The sequence below is a fragment of the Coregonus clupeaformis genome, chromosome 1 (genome assembly GCF_020615455.1).
Source record: "Coregonus clupeaformis isolate EN_2021a chromosome 1, ASM2061545v1, whole genome shotgun sequence".
Taxonomy (NCBI): domain Eukaryota; kingdom Metazoa; phylum Chordata; class Actinopteri; order Salmoniformes; family Salmonidae; genus Coregonus; species Coregonus clupeaformis.
Window position 1 is genome coordinate 50,951,204 of NC_059192.1, and position 19,005 is coordinate 50,970,208.

Consider the following 19,005-nt stretch of genomic DNA (forward strand, 5'->3'; position numbering starts at 1 on the left):
CTCCATCCACACCTTGGTTGACCTGGCTGTGTGGCATGGCGCATTGTCCTGCTGGAAAAAACTATCCTCAGAGTTGGGGAACAATGTCAGAGCAAAAGGAAGCAAGTTTTCTTCCAGGACAACCTTGAAGGTGGCTTGATTCATGCGTCCTTCACAAAGACAAATCTGCCCGATTCCAGCCTTGCTGAAGCACCCCCAGATCATCACCGATCCTCCACCAAATTTCACAGTGGGTGTGAGACACTGTGGCTTGTAGGCCTCTCCAGGTCTCCGTCTAACCATTAGACGACCAGGTGTTGGGCAAAGCTGAAAATTGGACTTATCAGAGAAGATGACCTTACTCCAGTCCTCTACGGTCCAATCCTTATGGTCTTTTGCAAACCTCAGCCTGGCTCTTCTTTTTTTCTCATTGATGAAGGGCTTTTTTCTAGCTTTGCACGACTTCAGCCCTGCCCCTAGGAGCCTGTTTCGAACCGTCCTCGCCGTGCACTTCACCCCAGCTGCCGTTTTCCATTCTTTTTGTAGGTCACTTGATGTCATCCTACGGTTGTTGAGTGACATTCGAATGAGTTGGTGGTCATCCCGGTCAGTAGAGAGTCGTTTTCACCCTCTGCCGGTCTGTAGCTTTGTTGTCTCCAATGTCTGCTGCTTGACCTTGTTCTTATGAACCGCCGTCTTTGACATTTTAAGGATGGAAGCAACCTGACGCTCACTGTATCCCTCTGCCAGTAAAGCCAGAATTGAACCCTTCTTTTCCTCACTCAAAACTTTCCTTTTCAACTCTTGGCATGGTCAATGGTAATTTTTTTGATTAATATTACTTTTGAGGTACTATTAGCACTGTTTTTGCCATCCAGCTGGTCCTATTGCAAGAGGATAGTGATGCCCACAGCAGTGGTTTTTATACTTTTTCCTTGTTAAATAAGATTTGGTTCATGTGATCACCTAATCAGTACCTAATTCAGTAGAATGAGGTGTGCCTGTGTTGGAATTCAACAGACACTGGAATGGAATGGCTGTCATACACGTAAAGATGCTGATTTAAGAAAAATTTGCAGTGGTCTCTTAATTTTTTCCCACAGCTTTATATTACAGCCATAACGGAAAATATTAGTTATATAACTGCATATTGGCAGCTGCCTTTTGAGTTTCAGAAGTTCACTACAACATCCTAAGATCATGATATAAAGGAGGCTATTTTAGTGTTAATGATACTTACAAATTACTACATGCTGCAATGTGTGGTTTGCTGATAAGCTCCATTGTAACGATAAGATCCATTGTAGTGATCCTACTATTACAGTTGACACGCACATGTACCGTCGTATGCAGCTTTGGACCTCATCCCCCTACCATTCAGCCTTTAAAATGCTGATGAGATATAGGGAATTAATTACAACCACCTTTTTCAGCAAACATCTGGGAGTTCAGCAGCTAACTGACTTTAACTCAAGGGCACACTGTCCGCTGCCACCTCCATCCCTCTAGTCTTATTGTCACCCAGCTTCTCCACCTCGCCCATCCCATTCATAAAGAGAGGAGGAGAGGGGGCTGCACTGCTCATCTGCATGTCACCCTCTCAAATCAAATAACATTTATTTGTCACGTGCTCCAAATACAACAGGTGTAGACCTTACCGTGAAATGCTTACTTTCAAGCCCTTAACCAACAATCCAGATATCACTATTTCTAAAACAAGCCATAGAAAGTTGGTTGCAATTTCAATTTAATCCTCCAGAAACGACAGAACAAATAATGCAACAAATATTGTGGTTAAACTCAAATATACTAATTGACAAAAAAACTTGTTTTTTTGACAAAATGTTTAAAAAAGGTATAATCTTTGTAAATGATATAATTGGTAGGACTGGTGGAGTTATGTCGCACATGCAGCTAACAAAAACATATGGAAATGTCTGCTCTACCCAAAATTACAACCAAATAATTGCAGCCTTACCGCAAAAATGGAAGAGGAAAGTGGAAGGAGGAGAAAGTAAGGAACTTGTCTGTCGGCCTTGCATTAAAGAACATAATTGGTTAAGGAAAACTGTGATAAATAAAAAGGTATATCAGTTTCATTTAAGGATCAAAGGATTGACAGCCGTCCCAATAGAATGTTATTTATATGGGGGATACAATCTTCCCAGCTCTGCAGATTTTGCTGCGAAGAGACAGAATCATTAGATCATTTGTTTTGGTACTGTCCATTTGTAGCTTGTTTTTGGACACAGGTCCAGGAATGGCTAAAGGATTGCAATATTTACCTGGAGCTAACCCTGCAGATAGCACTACTGGGTGATCTGAAAAGTCATAGTCAATCGATCAATAACATAATACTATTAGCAAAAATGTTTATTTTCAATTCACAATCTGTAGAAACAATGAGAATAGAAAGGTTCAGAACTTTTGTAAGACATCACAGTACAGTTGAAATATATATGGCAAATAGAAATCCTATATAGATGGTGTTAAAAGATAGATGGGAGTTGTTGAATGGAATTGAAGGATGGGACTAATAACAACTAACAATAACAAGATAACTAATAATGTAGGCACGCTGTGTCCATAATAAGTGTATGGGCTGTAGGTTGGGAGCTTTTGTGAAGGAGCACAGTTAGAAAGATATGGCATATAGAAGCAAACCGGATGGACATCATGAAAATGATCGGAGAGGTTGAGAGTAGAAGAAGTTCAGGAGAAAGAACAAACAAAATGTAATTATTGTAAAATTGACTGTGTCCATAAAATGTAGATAGTGGGCATGGGCTGGAAGTAGAGGCCTAGGCGTTGTTGTTTACTCCAAGTGGGGAAAGGGTGGCGGGGTTGGAAAGTAATAAAGAGGAATATATATATATATATATATTTTTTTTTTTAAAGGATATGTATGTGTGTATATGTGAAAAAAATAAACAAAATAAAAATAAAAACAATGCAGTATAAAAAAATTTGAGTTAAGAAAATATTTACCAAATAAACTAAAGTAAAAAATAAAAAAAAGTTACGCAATAAAATAAAAATAACTAGGCTATATGCAGGGGGTACCAGTACTGAGTCAATGTGCGGGCATACCAGTTAGTCGAGGTAATTTGTACCTGTAGGTAGGAGTAAAGTGATTATGCATAGATAATAAACAGCAAGTAGCAGCAGTGTAAAAACAAAGGGGGTGGGGGTTCAATACAAATAGTCCGGGTGGCCATTTGACTAATTGTTCAGCAGTCTTATGGCTGTTAAAGAGCCTTTTGGACCTTGACTTGGCGCTCTGGTACCGCTTGCCGTGTTGTAGCAGAGAGAACAGTTTATGACTTGGGTGACTGGAGTCTTTGACAATTTTTGGGACCTTCCTCTGACACCACCTAGTATATAGCTCCTGCATGGCAGGAAGCTTGGCCCCAGTGATGTACTGGGCCATACGCACTACCCTCTGTAGCGCCTTACGGTCGGATGCCGAGCAGTTGCCATACCAGGGCGGTGATGCAACCTGTCAGGATGCTCTCGATGGTGCAGCTGTGTAACTTTTTGAAGATCTGGGGACCCATGCCAAATCTTTTCAGTCTCCTGAAGGGGAAAAGGTGTTGTCGTGCCCTCTTCACGACTGTCCGGACCATGATAGTTTGTTGGGGATGTGGACACTAAGGAACTTAACACTCAACCCTTTCCACTACAGCCCTGTCGATGTGAATGGGGGCGTGTTTCCTGTAGTCCACGATCAGCTCCTTTGTCTTTCTCAGGTTGAGGGAGAGGTTTTTGTCTCTGACCTCCCTATAGGCTGTCTCATCATTGTCGGTGATCAGTCCTACCACCATTGTGTCGTCAGGAAACGTAATGATGGTGTTTGAGTCGTGCTTGGCCACGCAGTAGTGGATGAACAGGAGGGGACTAAGCACGCACCCCTGAGGGGCCCACGTGTTGATGATAGCGTGGCTGATGTTGTTGCCTATCCTTACCACCTAGGGGCGGCCCGTCAGGAAGTCCAGGATCCAGTTGCAGAGGGAGGTGTTTAAACCCAGGGTCCTTAGCTAAGTGATGAGCTATGCACTATGGTGTTGAACGCTGAGCTGTAGTCAATGAACAGCATTCTCACAGGTGCTCCTTTTGTCCAGGTGGGAAAGGGCAGTGTGGAGTGCGATTGAGATTGTGTAATCTGTGGATCTGTTGGGGCGGTATGCGAATTGGAGTGGGTCTAGGGTTTCCGGGATGATGGTGTTGATGTGAGCCATGACCAGCCTTTCAAAGCACTTCATGGCTAAAGACGTGAGTGCTACGGGGCGGTGGTCATTTAGGCAGGTTACCTTCACTTTCTTGGGCACAGGGACTATGGTGGTCTACTTGAAACATGTAGGTATTAGACTCGTTCAGGGAGAGGTTGAAAATGTCAGTGAAGACACTTGCCAGTTGGTCCGCATGCTCTGAGTACACGTCCTGGTAATCCGTCTGGCCCTGCGGCCTTGTGAATGTTGACCTGTTTAAAGGTCTTGCTCACATCGGCTACGGAGAGCGTGATCACACAGTCGTCCGGAACAGCTGGTGCTCTCATGCATGCTTCAGTGTTGCTTGCCTCGAAGCGAGCATAAAAGGCATTTAGCCCGTCTGGTAGGCTCGCTTCACTAGGCAGCTCATGGCTGGGTTTCCCTTTGTAGTCCGTAATAGTTTGCAATCCCTGCCACATCCGACAAGCGTCAGAGCCGGTGTAGTAGGATTCAATCTTAGTCCTGTATTGACGCTTTGGCTGTTTTTATGGTTCATCTGAGGGCGTAGCGGGATTTCTTATAAGCGTCCGGATTAGTGTTCCGCTCCTTGAAAGTGGCGGCTCTAGCCTTTAGCTCGGTGCGGATGTTGCCTGTATTCCATGGCTTCTGGTTGGGATATGTACGTACGGTTACTGTGGGGACGACAACATCGTCGATGCACTTATTGATGAAGCCGGTGACTGATGTGGTATACTCCTCAATGCCATTGGATGAATCCCGGAATATATATTCCAGTCTGTGCTAGCAAAACAGTCCTGTGGCGTAGCATCCGTGTCATCTGACCACTTCCGTATTGACCAAGTCACTGGTACTTCCTGCTTTAGTTTTTGCTTGTACGGAGGAATCGGGAGGATATAATTATGGTCAGATTTGCCAAATGTAGGGCGAGGGAGAGCTTTGTATGCGTGCGTCTGTGTGGAGTAAAGATGGTCTAGAGTTTTTTTTCCTCTGGTTGCACATGTGACAGAAATGAGGTAAAACGGATTTAAGTTTGCCTGCATTAAAGTCCCCGGCCACTAGGAGCGCCGCTTCTGGATGAGCATTTTCTTGTTTGCTTATGGCCTTATACAGCTTGTTGACTGCGGTCTTAGTGCCAGCGTCGGTTTGTGGTGGTAAATAGACGGCTACTAAAAATATAGATATAAACTCTCTTGGTAGATAGTGTGGTCTACAGCTTATCATGAGGTACTCTTCGTCAGTCGAGCAATACCTTGAGATTTCCTTAATATTAGACATCACTCATTATAGAAAAATTATGTGTCCAGGTCGAGGTTTGTGTTTGCCTGTATGTATTTACTAGGAATATTGATTCAGGGAAGCAGACACCGCACCATATGGCGACACGGGTTTGTTAGCCGTGCATCACAAATGAGAATGGAGATATCCTCCCTGACACGCAAATGGGTGTGGGAGGGGGTAAGGGAGAGGAGAGAGAAACCCTTACGTGGCTTTGAGCTGTTATTTTCCCTGCCACTTTGCGTTTTGGTCAGAGAGCTGAAAAAGAGAGAGTTGGCAATTTTTATGGCTGGATCAGCACTTAACTATACCATTGTATGTGTTAGTATGTAGGTTCTTAGGGGGTTGTCATATGTCTTCAGGTGGTTCAGGCACTAGTACAGTAGTTTATTTATTTAGTTACTTGTACTTTGAGTGACCCCATCTATGTATCGTGCCGTTTGTACAAAAGCACACTCTCTCTCATATTCACTTGCCTGTTTGTTGTTCCACTTTCCTGCTCCCCCACACACTCACTAACTCATATGGTGGTCCTCTGTAGCCCAGTGTGGTCCTCTGTAGCCCAGTGTGGTCCTCTGTAGCCAAGTGTGGTCCTTTGTAGCCAAGTTGGTAGAGCATGGCACTTGCAACGCCATGATAGTGGGTTTGAATCCCGGGACCACCCATGCAAAAAGAAAAATATGCATGCATGACTAAGTTGCTTCTGCTAAATGGCGTATTCAATCAAAAAACATATTTCACATTCTCGTCTCTTGCTTACTTGTTTCTGTTTTCTATGTTCCGTGTGTATGTAGCTGCTGCCTTGGTGGACCCTGCGCTACGTGAGCCTACACCAGCAGGTCCAGGAGGAGCGCTCCCCTCAGCTCCTCAGCCTGGCCCAAAGCAGCATGGAGAAAGGTCACAGGTCATCACTCACACACTCACAGAGCAAGACTTGCTCATGTACCTTCATGATGTTTACCTTGATTGTCATCATTCAATGAAGATTATAAATATATGGGGATCAATGTACCACCAGGGGGTGCTATGCTACCCAGTACTTTGACCATAGAAGGCATGAAGTAAACCTTTTCGTGGGTTGGAAAGAAATCGGGATTAACCACATGTTTAAATGTGGTTAATTAGAAGTCAAGTAGTGAGCAAATGTAATACTTTTCTGAAGACTGAAAGAAAACGATTAGGATAAGCCATCTACTTTTTTGGGCATATCAAATAAAAGTATCCAAAATAACCAACATTATTTCCACACGGCATGTTTGTGTTGCACTTGACTGCTTAAAAACTAACATATTGAATATTTTTACTCATGCATATTTGCAATCCAGTGTCATATGGCATTAACTTCTTCTAATGAGGCTAATTTAAACTGCTAGGTGAAAGGTATATTTATCTCTCTTTGGCCATCTAAGTCATGGTGGCCTTGAGTGGGAGGTCAGTGAGGTACTTGAGTGTCAGTATAAACACGCTGAAGAGAGTTTAGAGTGGAAATAATGCAGCTGCCGTTTCCAATTAAGTTCTTGTCTTTGAAGAGGGCTGATGTCAGCGGTGGTTTTGACGCAGAGTACCCCCAGTGCTCTTCGCAGGTTGATGTGGTGCTGTGATGTCAGCACATATTCTACAAAATGTTTGTGTGTGTCTCTGCCTCACTGTTTGTGTGAGCACTTGTCTTTGTCCGTATGTGTCTGCGTGTGTGTGTGTAGGCAAATCGTGGCAGGGGATGGATGGGATCATAACGTCTGTGTTGCTGTGTCGGCAGGCTCAGGCTAAAGTGGACATTGCTCCTCTAAATGAGAGTATTTCATTTGCAGCGGTTCAGTAGTGCTGGGTGGGTGAGGACGGCCAGGTACATTTTCCTGATGGTCTTCAAAACAGAAGGAGTCCACTTAAGGAAAACTCAGCTGTAAGCACATTCTATTCCTTTTATCTCTGGACCACCACTACACAGGACTCCCGATGAGAACTTACTAGAAAATATGGCCAACAGGTTGTGCAGGACAGGAGACAAGTACATAAAGAACTTCATAATGTATAACAAGCTGTTACCTTTACCAAGGTGTAAGCCTTTTGTCCATTGACACAGTGCTGTAATGCATGCAACTCTTTACTTGAGTAGCAATTTTAATCCCTTTTTATCTAGATGATTATGTAGTTGTTATATGACTGATTACCTGCATCATCATTATCATGATATCGATGACTGACATTAACTTGAGACATTCTAGAGAATGTCAACATTTAACAGTCACGGTAGTGAGATCGGTCAGTTCGATCCATAATGTTGGGTTTTCTCATTGGTTGAGACTGGAAGCACCCACCGTTGACACAGAGCTGAGACATACAACTTTTATACTGAGTCTGCCATTCTGTTATTTCCCCCATCAGCATGTATGCTCCATTAGATCCAGGCCCCCAATATGAGCAATTTATTATTTCTCTCCCCATGTCTCGCTGCTCTTAATCAGTTTAGGAAGATTTGGAGTATGACTGGCTGGGCCCCAGAAATAGAATAGCATTTCACAGCAGCAGGGCTCATGTCAGCGTTGACACATCCTCCGCGCTTCATATCCCCGCTTAAAGATGACATCCCTTCCTCAAACTGACAGCCGACGGCGCGTTAACAGTCCTGTTTGGAATCAGAAGGAAACAGTTTTGACTGGGAGAATTTGCCAGCCAAGGCCCTTACAACAGAAAGGCTGCTGGTGTTTTTCCTTTCTACTCGGTTCTGATTTGCTCAAAGTCAAGTTGCATTGCGTGATCTTACAAGTAGAAAAGGCAGGTTCGACGGTACCATTAGTCTGTACTGTTGCTACGCTAAATATACAAAAGTATGTGGACACTCCTTCAAATTAGTGGATTCGGCTATTTCAGCCACACCCGTTGCTGACAGGTGTATAAAATCGAGCACACAGCCATGCAATCTCCATAGACAAACATTGGTAATAGAATGGCCTTAATGAAAAGCTCAGTGACTTTCAACGTGGCACCGTCATAGAATGCCACCTTTCCAACAAGTCAGTTCATCAAATTTCTGCCCTGCTAGAGCTGCCCCGGTCAACTGTAAGTGCTGTTATTATGAAGTGGAAACATCTAGGAGCAACAACGGCTCAGTCTCGAAGTGGTAGGCCACACAAGCACATAGAACGGGACCGCAGAGTGCTGAAGCGCGTAGTGTGTCAAAATCGTCTGTCCTCGGTTGCAACACTCTACTGAGTTCCAAACTGCCTCTGGAAGCAACGTCAGCACAAGATCTGTCGTCGGGAGCTTCATTAAATGGGTTTCCATGGCAGAGAAGCCACACACAAACCTAAGATCACCATGCGCAATGTCAAGCGTCAGCTGGTGTTGTGTAAAGCTCGTCGCCATTGGACTCTGGAGCAGTGTAAACACATTTTCTGGAGTGATGAATCACGCTTCACCATCTGGCAGTCAGACGGACGAATCTGGGTTTGGTAGATGCCAGGAGAACGCTACTTGCCCGACTGCATAGTGCCAACTGTAAAGTTTGGTGGAGGAGGAATAATGGTCTGGGGCTGTTTTTCATGGTTCGGGCTAGGCCCCTTAGTTCCAGTGAAGGGAAATCTTAACGCTAAAGTAGGGCTGGACGATATATCGAATGAATTTGATTAATTAAAATTGGTTTTGGCTCGATATTCCAAATGCCTGTATCGCAAGAATCAAGGTTTTGTTATTTTTCGTTTTTCTGAGCTTTTGTCCGCTTTTTCTCGTGTTGTATTTTTGGTCTTGTCTCTTTCGCTCCTTCTGTGCTGTGTGCACCTCCCCATTTACACTAGAGATCTGTATATAATGAAGAGATGCATGTCTCCACCCTAACAATGGGGGGAGTCGTCCCAAAGGCTTGAAGGCAGGCGACAAGCTTAGGTCCAAATTAAGCCCATAGAAAAGCATTGGGCTTATTTTGGACAGATTTTAGCGAGTGAAACCTCTTGCTTCTTCTATGGTTTACACACACCAAGCCCCTCCCCCTGCCTCTCACGCCAACAAAGTTGAGAGATCACATCTTCCTCTCTGACAAGCGGTTTCAACTCGCTATTTGCATTTGAGGTTTGGTCCAACAGAATCTGTCATATGGACTCCAACACATTGAGACATTATTTTTACTGTAATAGAGGAGAAGTTAACCTTTCGAACCATACCCTGTTTGTTTCAACTCCTCAAATTTCGAGCAGAGCAGACACTACTAAAACGGATGTACCATTGAACATTCATTCTGAAAAATGAATGCGCAGTTTGTCGCACACGCATTACGGTACCACGTATCGCTTGCAGCATTTTAGTCAAATAAAGATTGTTATACAAGCTGTTTGGATGACTGTTTTATAAATGTGCAATAAGCATTAAACAATTATAAGGAATTGGTAACTCGTTCTCATTCTGAGAAATAAGTTATGCCACTTGATTTCAACATCTGAACAAAGTGGACAGGGTATCATGTTGTTCAAACAGTTGGAGATCGACAGAAGGTTGTGTTCTTAACAATTCAACTGTTTCGCCTTGTTAGCTGAATTCAGAGCTTGTGAAATTATACCTAGATCCAAATTGGCTAAACTTGAAATATCTCTATATATATATATATGTGTGTGTGTGTGTGTATACACTACCGTTCAAAAGTTTGGGGTCACTTAGAAATGTTATTGTTTTTGAAAGAAAAATATTTTTTTGGTCCATTAAAATAACATCAAATTGATCAGAAATACAGTGTAGACATTGTTAATGTTGTAAATGGCTATTGTAGCTGGAAACGGCAGATTTTTTATGGAATATCTACATAGGTGTACAGAGGCCCATTATCAGCAACCATTAGTCCTGTGTTCCAATGGCACGTTGTGTTTGCTAATCCAAGTTTATCATTTTAAAAGGCTAATTGATCATTAGAAAACCCTTTTGCAATTATGTTAGCACAACTGAAAACTGTTGTGCTGATTAAAGAGGCAATAAAACTGGCCTTCTTGAGACTAGTTGAGTATCTGGAGCATCAGCAATTGTGGGTTCGATTACAGGATCAAAATGGCCAGAAACAAATAACTTTCTTCTGAAACTCGTCAGTCTATTCTTGTTCTGAGAAATGAAGGCTATTCCATGCGAGAAATTGCCAAGAAACTGAAGATCTCGTACAACGCTGTGTACTACTCCCGTCACAGTACAGCGCAAACTGGCTCTAACCAGAATAGAAAGAGGAGTGGGAGGCCCCGGTGCACAACTGAGCAAGAGGACAAATACATTAGTGTTTAGTTTGAGAAACAGACTCCTCACAGGTCCTCAACTGGCAGCTTCATTAAATAGTACCTGCAAAACACCAGTGTCAACGTCAACAGTGAAGAGGCGACTCTGCTGTCCACATACCTTTGGTAATGTAGTGTATATTTTACACTCTAAATATAGGGCTCCAGAATTGAAGATTTATTATTTTTCAATAGATATTAATTTGCTCACATATTTTGTGTACAAATATTGCCCGGGGATAACGTTTTTTTATATTGAATTTCCCATCATCGACTAATTAATTTGGGGCCAACGTCAGCAGCGTTGGAGTCTCTCTCTCCCCCACCTGGAGGATGAAGTCAGTCAGCCTACCAGTGGAACTCCTGTCTGCCTCAGACCCTAGGAGAGACGTAAGCAGGAAGGATCAGCCCTGCCCCACCTTGGCCTGCTACAGGGGCTCTGTGTGGGCTGAGGCACCTGGGCATATCCTGGTGGGAGTGGGGGATCTAAATATTGGCACTGGTGCCAGGCGGGGATCTAAACATTGGGGCTGGTGCCAGGCAGCCCGCCCTCTCAATGGCTATAGTGAGCACTGCGTTGAAAGCCCTAATTTCCTCAACAATGGGAGGCATCCCTAGAGAACCCATGGTAGGGGGATGGATGAGAGATTTAATAGAGGAAGAATGTCTTTATGTTCGCACATTGCAGCAACGCTCCACCTTTCCCGCATGGAGCTAATATGATGATCATCAGTGGTGTGCTAATGGAATGAGTGGGCTGGCTAGAGTTGCTGTTAGTGAAGTTGGATGAGAAGAGGCACTGGTACTGAATACAGCACTGGCTCCTGTAGTGAATAGCAGGGCATTGGACTACTCGGACAGTGTGATACGTCCTATCAGTTTGGCTGTCAATAAAGAAGTCTGTTTTCCATGTCAGACACACCACACCGTCCTATCGTCTTGTCTATATGCGCTCAATGGTCCGGCAGAAACAAGGAAGGAAAACCGCAGAAGAACGCAGGGGCCGGGGTTGTTTGAAAAACCCAAGCAGCCTTGCTGACACCTCCAGTGCCCAGCCAGATCTATGCCACATACAGCTAGGGTAGGAATCTGCTCCAGTTTGAGAGTTCGCCAAGCGCCGTGGCCAGCCTGTCACTGCTGCTGGGCTGCTGACGCCAACCCCGCTTTCAAACACATTGCATTAATGTTGGGGACATTTTCATGGGAGCAGCTCTGCTGAGGTTTTCACACATAGAAGGGGATGTTAGGTTCGGAACGCAATCCCTCTCAATATTTGCTCCCTTCTCTCTTAAGTGTTTTTTTTGGTCACAAATGGAATTATGTACTGCCATATTGTAAAATGAAATTAATTATTGTTCGCTGAGACATTCTCTAATAGTCATAGTTCATCTTAGAAAAATCCATGTCCTCTGCATTCTCCAAAGTGATGGTTGATTGAGCATGACTAAAACACCTAATACAGGTGATACAAACACAGGTATGTGCGGTGGTTCTCCTGCGGTTTGCACCTCTCACTGTTGACAGATTGAGTGCCAAAAGCCCCCAGTGTGGTGGTGCTGTGAAGAAATGACTTGGCTTGGTTGTTCCCTGTTGGCATATGTGGTGGTTCTATTGGCTGCGCTGTACTTTGCGCTCATTCCCACTGCGGTGGTGGGCAACAAATCACTGAAGAAAGACATTACATAGTACCTATTGTTTATGTTTATACCACAGAATTGTTGAATACTCGTATCTGATTGGCTTGAAAGGCGTTCTAGAATGGGCATTAAATCCAGATAACAGGGCAGTTGGAAAAGAGATTGTGACACCTTGCAATCATGACTCAATATGCGCCTACACATGCAGACCGTACTACTTGCTACAAAGAAACAGAAAGCTAAAATGACAACCACACAAACCAAAATTGTATACATTGGAACCGCAGGTCCAACGAAGAAAAACGTAGCTACCTAGCTAGCATTTATTTGTTTTTGCAGACATATTTTTTTGGAGCATCTGATGACCTAACATGGTGAGGGATGAACATGAATTTCTCCTGTCCCTGCTGTTGCAGTCATTACGCAAGTGGCGGTATGCTGTCAAATCTTCCCACATGTTTTCTAGTTTGCCCAGCTGTTTTTAGCAACAGATATTTTTTTTATTCGGTTGTCATATTTGCAGGCTCGCTAGCAATCAATTATTTAGCTGGCTTCTAGCCTAGTGTTTGATATACAATGTGATCTCCTCGTAATGAACAGTGTTGCGTGTCCTGACGAGAAGGCAAACTTTTCTAGCTATGCCAGGCAAAATCAGGCATCCACTCGTTATGGATATATCCAAATGAATGTTAATAGAAAACCGCTTAAACTAACGCAAATGCAGCGCCTTTGCTGTTATTCTGGCTGCAGAGGTTGTGGCTGTGTTAGCTGTAGCTATTTGGCTAGCTAACAAGCAAGGGATTAGAACGTTGCCGGAACATATAGAACAAACAACTGGGTCGCGTTATCTAGTTGCAAAAATAAATAAATAATATACATACATACATACATACATACATACATACATACATACATACATACATACATACATACATACATACATACAGTACCAGTCATAAGTTTGGACACACCTGCTCATTCAAGGGTTTTTCTTTATTTTTACTATTTTCTACATTGTAGAATAATAGTGAAGACATCAAAACTATGAAATAACACATATGGAATCATGTAGGAACCAAAAAAGTGTTAAACAATCACCTTTGCCTTGATGACATATGCTGAGCACTTGTTGGCTGCTTTTCCTTCACTCTGCGGTCCAACTCATCCCAAACCATTTCAACTGGGTTGAGGTCAGGTGATTGTGGAGGCCAGGTTATCTGATGCAGCTCTCCTTCATTCTCATTCTTGGTAAAATAGCCCTTACACAGCCTGGAGGTGTGTTTTGGGTCATTGTCCTGTTGAAAAACAAATGATAGTCCCACTAAGCGCAAACCAGATGGGATGGCGTGTCGCTGCAGAATGCTGTGGTAGCCATGCTGGTTAAGTGTGCCTTGAATTCTAAATAAATCACTGACAGTGTCACCAGCAAAGCACAATCACACTTCCTCCTCCATACGGTGGGAACCACACATGCAGAGATCATCCGTTCATCTACTCTGAGTCTCACAAAGACAAATTTGGACTCCAGACCAAAGGACAGATTTCCACCGGTCTAATGGCCATTGCTCGTGTTTCTTGGCCCAAGCAATTCTCTTCTTCTCATTGGTGTCCTTTAGTAGTGGTTTCTTTGCAGCAATTCGACCATGAAGGCCTGATTCACACAGTCTCCTCTGAACAGTTGATGTGTCTGTTACTTGAACTCTGTGAAGCATTAAGGCTGCAATCTGAGGCTGGTAACTCTAATGAACTTATCCCCTGCAGCAGAGCTAACTCTGGGTCTTCCTTTCCTGTAGCGGTCCTCATGAGAGCCAGTTTCATCATAGCGCTTGATGGTTTTGCGACTACACTTGAAGAAACTTTCAAACGTTCATGTCTTAAAGTAATGATGGACTGTCGTTTCTCGTTGCTTATTTGAGCTGTTCTTGCCATAATATGGACTTACCATGTCACAAGACAACTGATTGTCTCAAACGCATTAAGAAGGAAAGAAATTCCACAAATGAACTTTTAACAAGGCATACCTGTTAATTGAAATGGATTCCAGGTGACTACCTCATGAAGCTGGTTGAGAGAATGCCAAGAGTGTGCAAAGCTGTCATCAAGGCAAGGGGTGGCTACTTTGAAGAATCTCAAATATAAAATATATTTTGATTTGTTTAAAAAAAATGTTGGTTACTACTTGACTCCATATGTGTTATTTTTTAGTTCTGAAGTCTTCCCTATTATTCTACAATGTAGAAAATAGTAAAAATAAAGAAAAACCCTTGAATGAGTAGGTGTGTCCATACTTTTGACTGGTACTGTACATACATACATACATACAGTGCATTCGGAAAGTATTCAGACCCTGTGACTTTTTCAACATTTTTGTTACGTTACAGCCTTATTCTAAAATTGATTAAATTGGGTTTTTTCCTCATCAATCTACACACAATACCCCATAATGACAAAGCAAATCTATGTATTTGGGGAGTTTCTCCCATTCTTCTCTGCAGATCCTCTCAAGCTCTGTCAGGTTTGATGGGGAGCGTCGCTGCACAGCTATTTTCAAGTCTCTCCGGAGATGTTCGATCGGGTTCAAGTCCGGGCTCTGACTGGGTCACTCAAGGACGTTCAGAGACTTCTCCCAAAGCCACTCCTGCATTGGCAGTGTGCTTAGGGTCGTTGTCCTGTTGGAAGGTGAACCTTTGCCCCAGTTTGAGGATCTGAGCACTCTGGAGCAAGTTTTCATCAAGGATCTCGCTGTACTTTGGTCCGTTCATCTTTCCCTCGATCCTGACTAGTCTCCCAGTCCCTGCTGCTGAAAAACATCCCCACAGCATAATGCTGCTACCACCATAGGGATGGTGCCAGGTTTCCTCCAGATGTGATGCTTGGCATTCAGGCCAAAAAAGAGTTCAATCTTGGTTTCATCTTGACATAATCCTGTCTCGGAGCTCTACGGACAAGTCCTTCGACCCCATGGCTTGGTTTTTGCTCTGACATGCACTGTCAACTGTGGGACCTTATATACAGTGAGGGGAAAAAAGTATTTGATCCCCTGCCTATTTTGTACGTTTGCCCACTGACAAAGAAATGATCAGTCTATAATTTTAATGGTAGGTTTATTTGAACAGTGAGCGACAGAATAACAACAACAAAATCCAGAATAACGCATGTCAAAAATGTTATAAATTGATTTGCATTTTAATGAGGGAAATAAGTATTTCACCCCTTCTCAATCAGAAAGCTTTCTGGCTCCCAGGTGTCTTTTATACAGGTAACGAGCTGAGATTAGGAGCACACTCTTAAAGGGAGTGCTCCTAATCTCAGTTTGTTACCTGTATAAAATACACCTGTCCACAGAAGCAATCAATCAATCAGATTACAAACTCTCCACCATGGCCAAGACCAAAGAGCTCTACAAGGATGTCAGGGACAAGATTGTAGACCTACACAAGGCTGGAATGGGCTACAAGACCATCGCCAAGCAGCTTGGTGAGAAGGTGACAACAGTTGGTGCAATTATTCGCAAATGGAAGAAACACAAAATAACTGTCAATCTCCCTCGGCCTGGGGCTCCATGCAAGATCTCACCTTGTGGAGTTGCAATGATCATGAGAACTACACGGGAGGATCTTGTCAATGATCTCAAGGCAGCTGGGACCATAGTCACCAAGAAAACAATCGGTAACACACTACGCCGTGAAGGACTGAAATCCTGCAGCGCCCGCAAGGTCCCCCTGCTCAAGAAAGCACATATACAGGCCCGTCTGAAGTTTGCCAATGAACATCTGAATGATTCAGAGGAGAACTGGGTGAAAGTGTTGTGGTCAGATGAGACCAAAATCGAGCTCTTTGGCATCAACTCAACGTGTTTGGAGGAGGAGGAATGCTGCCTATGTTCCTAAGAACACCATCCCCACCGTCAAACATGGAGGTGGAGACATTATGCTTTGGGGGTGTTTTTCTGCTAAGGGGACAGAACAACTTCACAGCATCAAAGGGACGATGGGCGGGGCCATGTACCGTCAAATCTTGGGTGAGAACCTCCTTCCCTCAGCCAGGGCATTGAAAATGGGTCGTGGATGTGTATTCCAGCATGACAATGACCCAAAACACACGGCCAAGGCAACAAAGGAGTGGCTCAAGAAGAAGCACATTAAGGTCCTGGAGTGGCCTAGCCAGTCTCCAGACCTTAATCCCATAGAAAATCTGTGGAGGGAGCTGAAGGTTCGAGTTGCCAAACGTCAACCTCGAAACCTTAATGACTTGGAGAAGATCTGCAAAGAGGAGTGGGACAAAATCCCTCCTGAGATGTGTGCAAACCTGGTGGCCAACTACAAGAAACGTCTGACCTCTGTGATTGCCAACAAGGGTTTTGCCACCAAGTACTAAGTCATGTTTTGCAGAGGGGTCAAATACTTATTTCCCTCATTAAAATGCAAATCAATTCATAACATTTTTGACATGCGTTTTTCTGGATTTTGTTGTTGTCATTCTGTCTCTCACTGTTCAAATAAACCTACCATTAAAATTATAGACTGATCATTTCTTTGTCAGTGGGCAAACGTACAAAATCAGTAGGGAATCAAATACTTGTTTCCCCTCACAGGTGTGTGTGTGTGCCTTTCCAAATCACGTCCAATCAATTTAATTTACCATAGATGGACTCCAATCAAGTTGTAGAAACATCTCAAGGATAATCAATGGAAACAGGATGTACCTGAGCTCAGTTTCGAGTCTCATAGCAAAGGGGCTGAATACTTATGTAAATAAGGTATTTCTGTTTTCACTTTGTCATTATGGGGTATTGTGTGTAGATTGAGGATTTTTATTTATTTAATCCATTATAGAATAAGGCTGTAACGTAACAAAATATGGAAAAAGTAAACGGGCCTGAATACTTTCCGAATGCCCTGTATATGAACGAAATTGTATTTCTACCGGTAAATGTTCTTTAGTATTGTTTTCTTGGGTAACTATGGTATAAGTGGAATAAACACCTCCGTTCTGTACATTGCCTTGGAAAAATGAACTCCGCAAAGGGACTCTGCTCCGCCTTGTTCCGAGAACGTCTGCGTTTATCCCTTCCATAATGGAGTATTAGTCTTTGATATTGGTTTAGCCAGTGTGCACAATTGAGTTTTCCCCTTTTCCTCATATAAGTTGAAGAAATTGTGAAAATGAGACTAAAGGGCACTTTCATAACTCTCCCTCTTGAAACACCCCCCCCTTTTTTGTTTACCCTTCCTTTCAGGGTGGTTTGAGCTCATTATAGTCCACTTGTTTGCCCAGCATTGGTTTATCCTATTGCATAGACCTGCCACCAGGTCATTAGTAGCAGACCACGGTTTAAGATTATAGGTGACTTCTGTTATGCTTGAAATGTTGGTTTGCAGATTTTTGTTGTGGGGGTGTGTGAGAGTGACGCTTAACAGTGTGTGAAGGGTGACCAGGCTCTGCTGGCGATGAAAGCCAATCCATATTCCAGAGGAGCAGCCAGCGAAAGACCACACAATCCCTTTTACTACTCTGTGTGAGCTCCTGGTTGTGAGAGGCATGCAGATGGAAAAGGGGATTTTACAATCCATTTTCCCCTCCTACGCATTGCTGTTGGTTTTGAGTTGACGCCGAGAAAATGAGTTAAAATAAAAATGTATTTCAAGCACTGACTGTTATTGTGACCTGTTTTCATTTGCTCTCTTTTTCACTCTACCATAACATTTCCTGAGAATTCATTAATCAGTCAATGTTCATTCTAACAATGCCCAGATAACAGACTTAATAAAAGGATTAGCTGGAAACCCGTCAAGATAAATGCTAATTTGTTCTGTGTGGGCCCATGCTAATATAATATGGTTGCTTTCATGTCACGCTGTACTCATTTGCTGCCAGGGTCGTGATCAGTAGGCATGAAATAGGAGAAAACTTTTTGAAGCTAAGTGAAATGGGTAGGTAGTAGTGATGGCGGGGGGGCGCAGGCAATACAGTTACGTATCGCAATATTATTTTTGGACAATATTATATCGATATTTGACTCCAAATCATGTGTAAAAAAATAAAATAAAACTCCCGTTGCACATTTCACAACAGCCCAGGAAGCGAATTTCCTGGTGTGAAGGTGACACGGTGACGGTGACAAGGCGCAGAGTAAATCTCCTTGGCACTCTCCCGGGCTGCCTCATAAATGTTGAATGGGGGAATGCGAGGGTACACCGCATCATGAATTATACACGTTAGGAGCCAGGGATAATATCCACACCGCGCACAGCCTTCAACGAGACCAAACTGGTAATCCTATCGGACGGGGAGAGGTAGAGCAAAGGACAAAGCCAAAACACCTCTTCTCTTTAATGTGTCGCCTCAAGGTATCTCTCGCTCACGATGTTGCTGACGAATGGCCTCATGGGAATGGTCTGCAGGTGCACTGAGCTCTAATGGACCTCTGGATGGTCTTCAAGGGATGTCCGTGATTTAAAAAATGCTGAATACTTCTGTTTTAGGAGTAGATGTGCTAAAAGGGATGTGGGATGGTATCTTTTGAAAACTTTGAAGAAGTGAAAAACAATATTTTTTTACACCGCTCTGAACTGATAATAGATTATGATAACAATGCAAATAGTTATACATTTAACTAAAATAGAATGACATATTATCCTTTTA

The 19,005-nt window shown here is 43.2% G+C and overlaps 1 pseudogene; it reads left to right on the top strand.

The window, feature by feature from the left end:
• Positions 1-19,005, top strand: part of LOC121570206 — a 167,232-nt pseudogene that overhangs the window by 8,756 nt on the left and 139,471 nt on the right.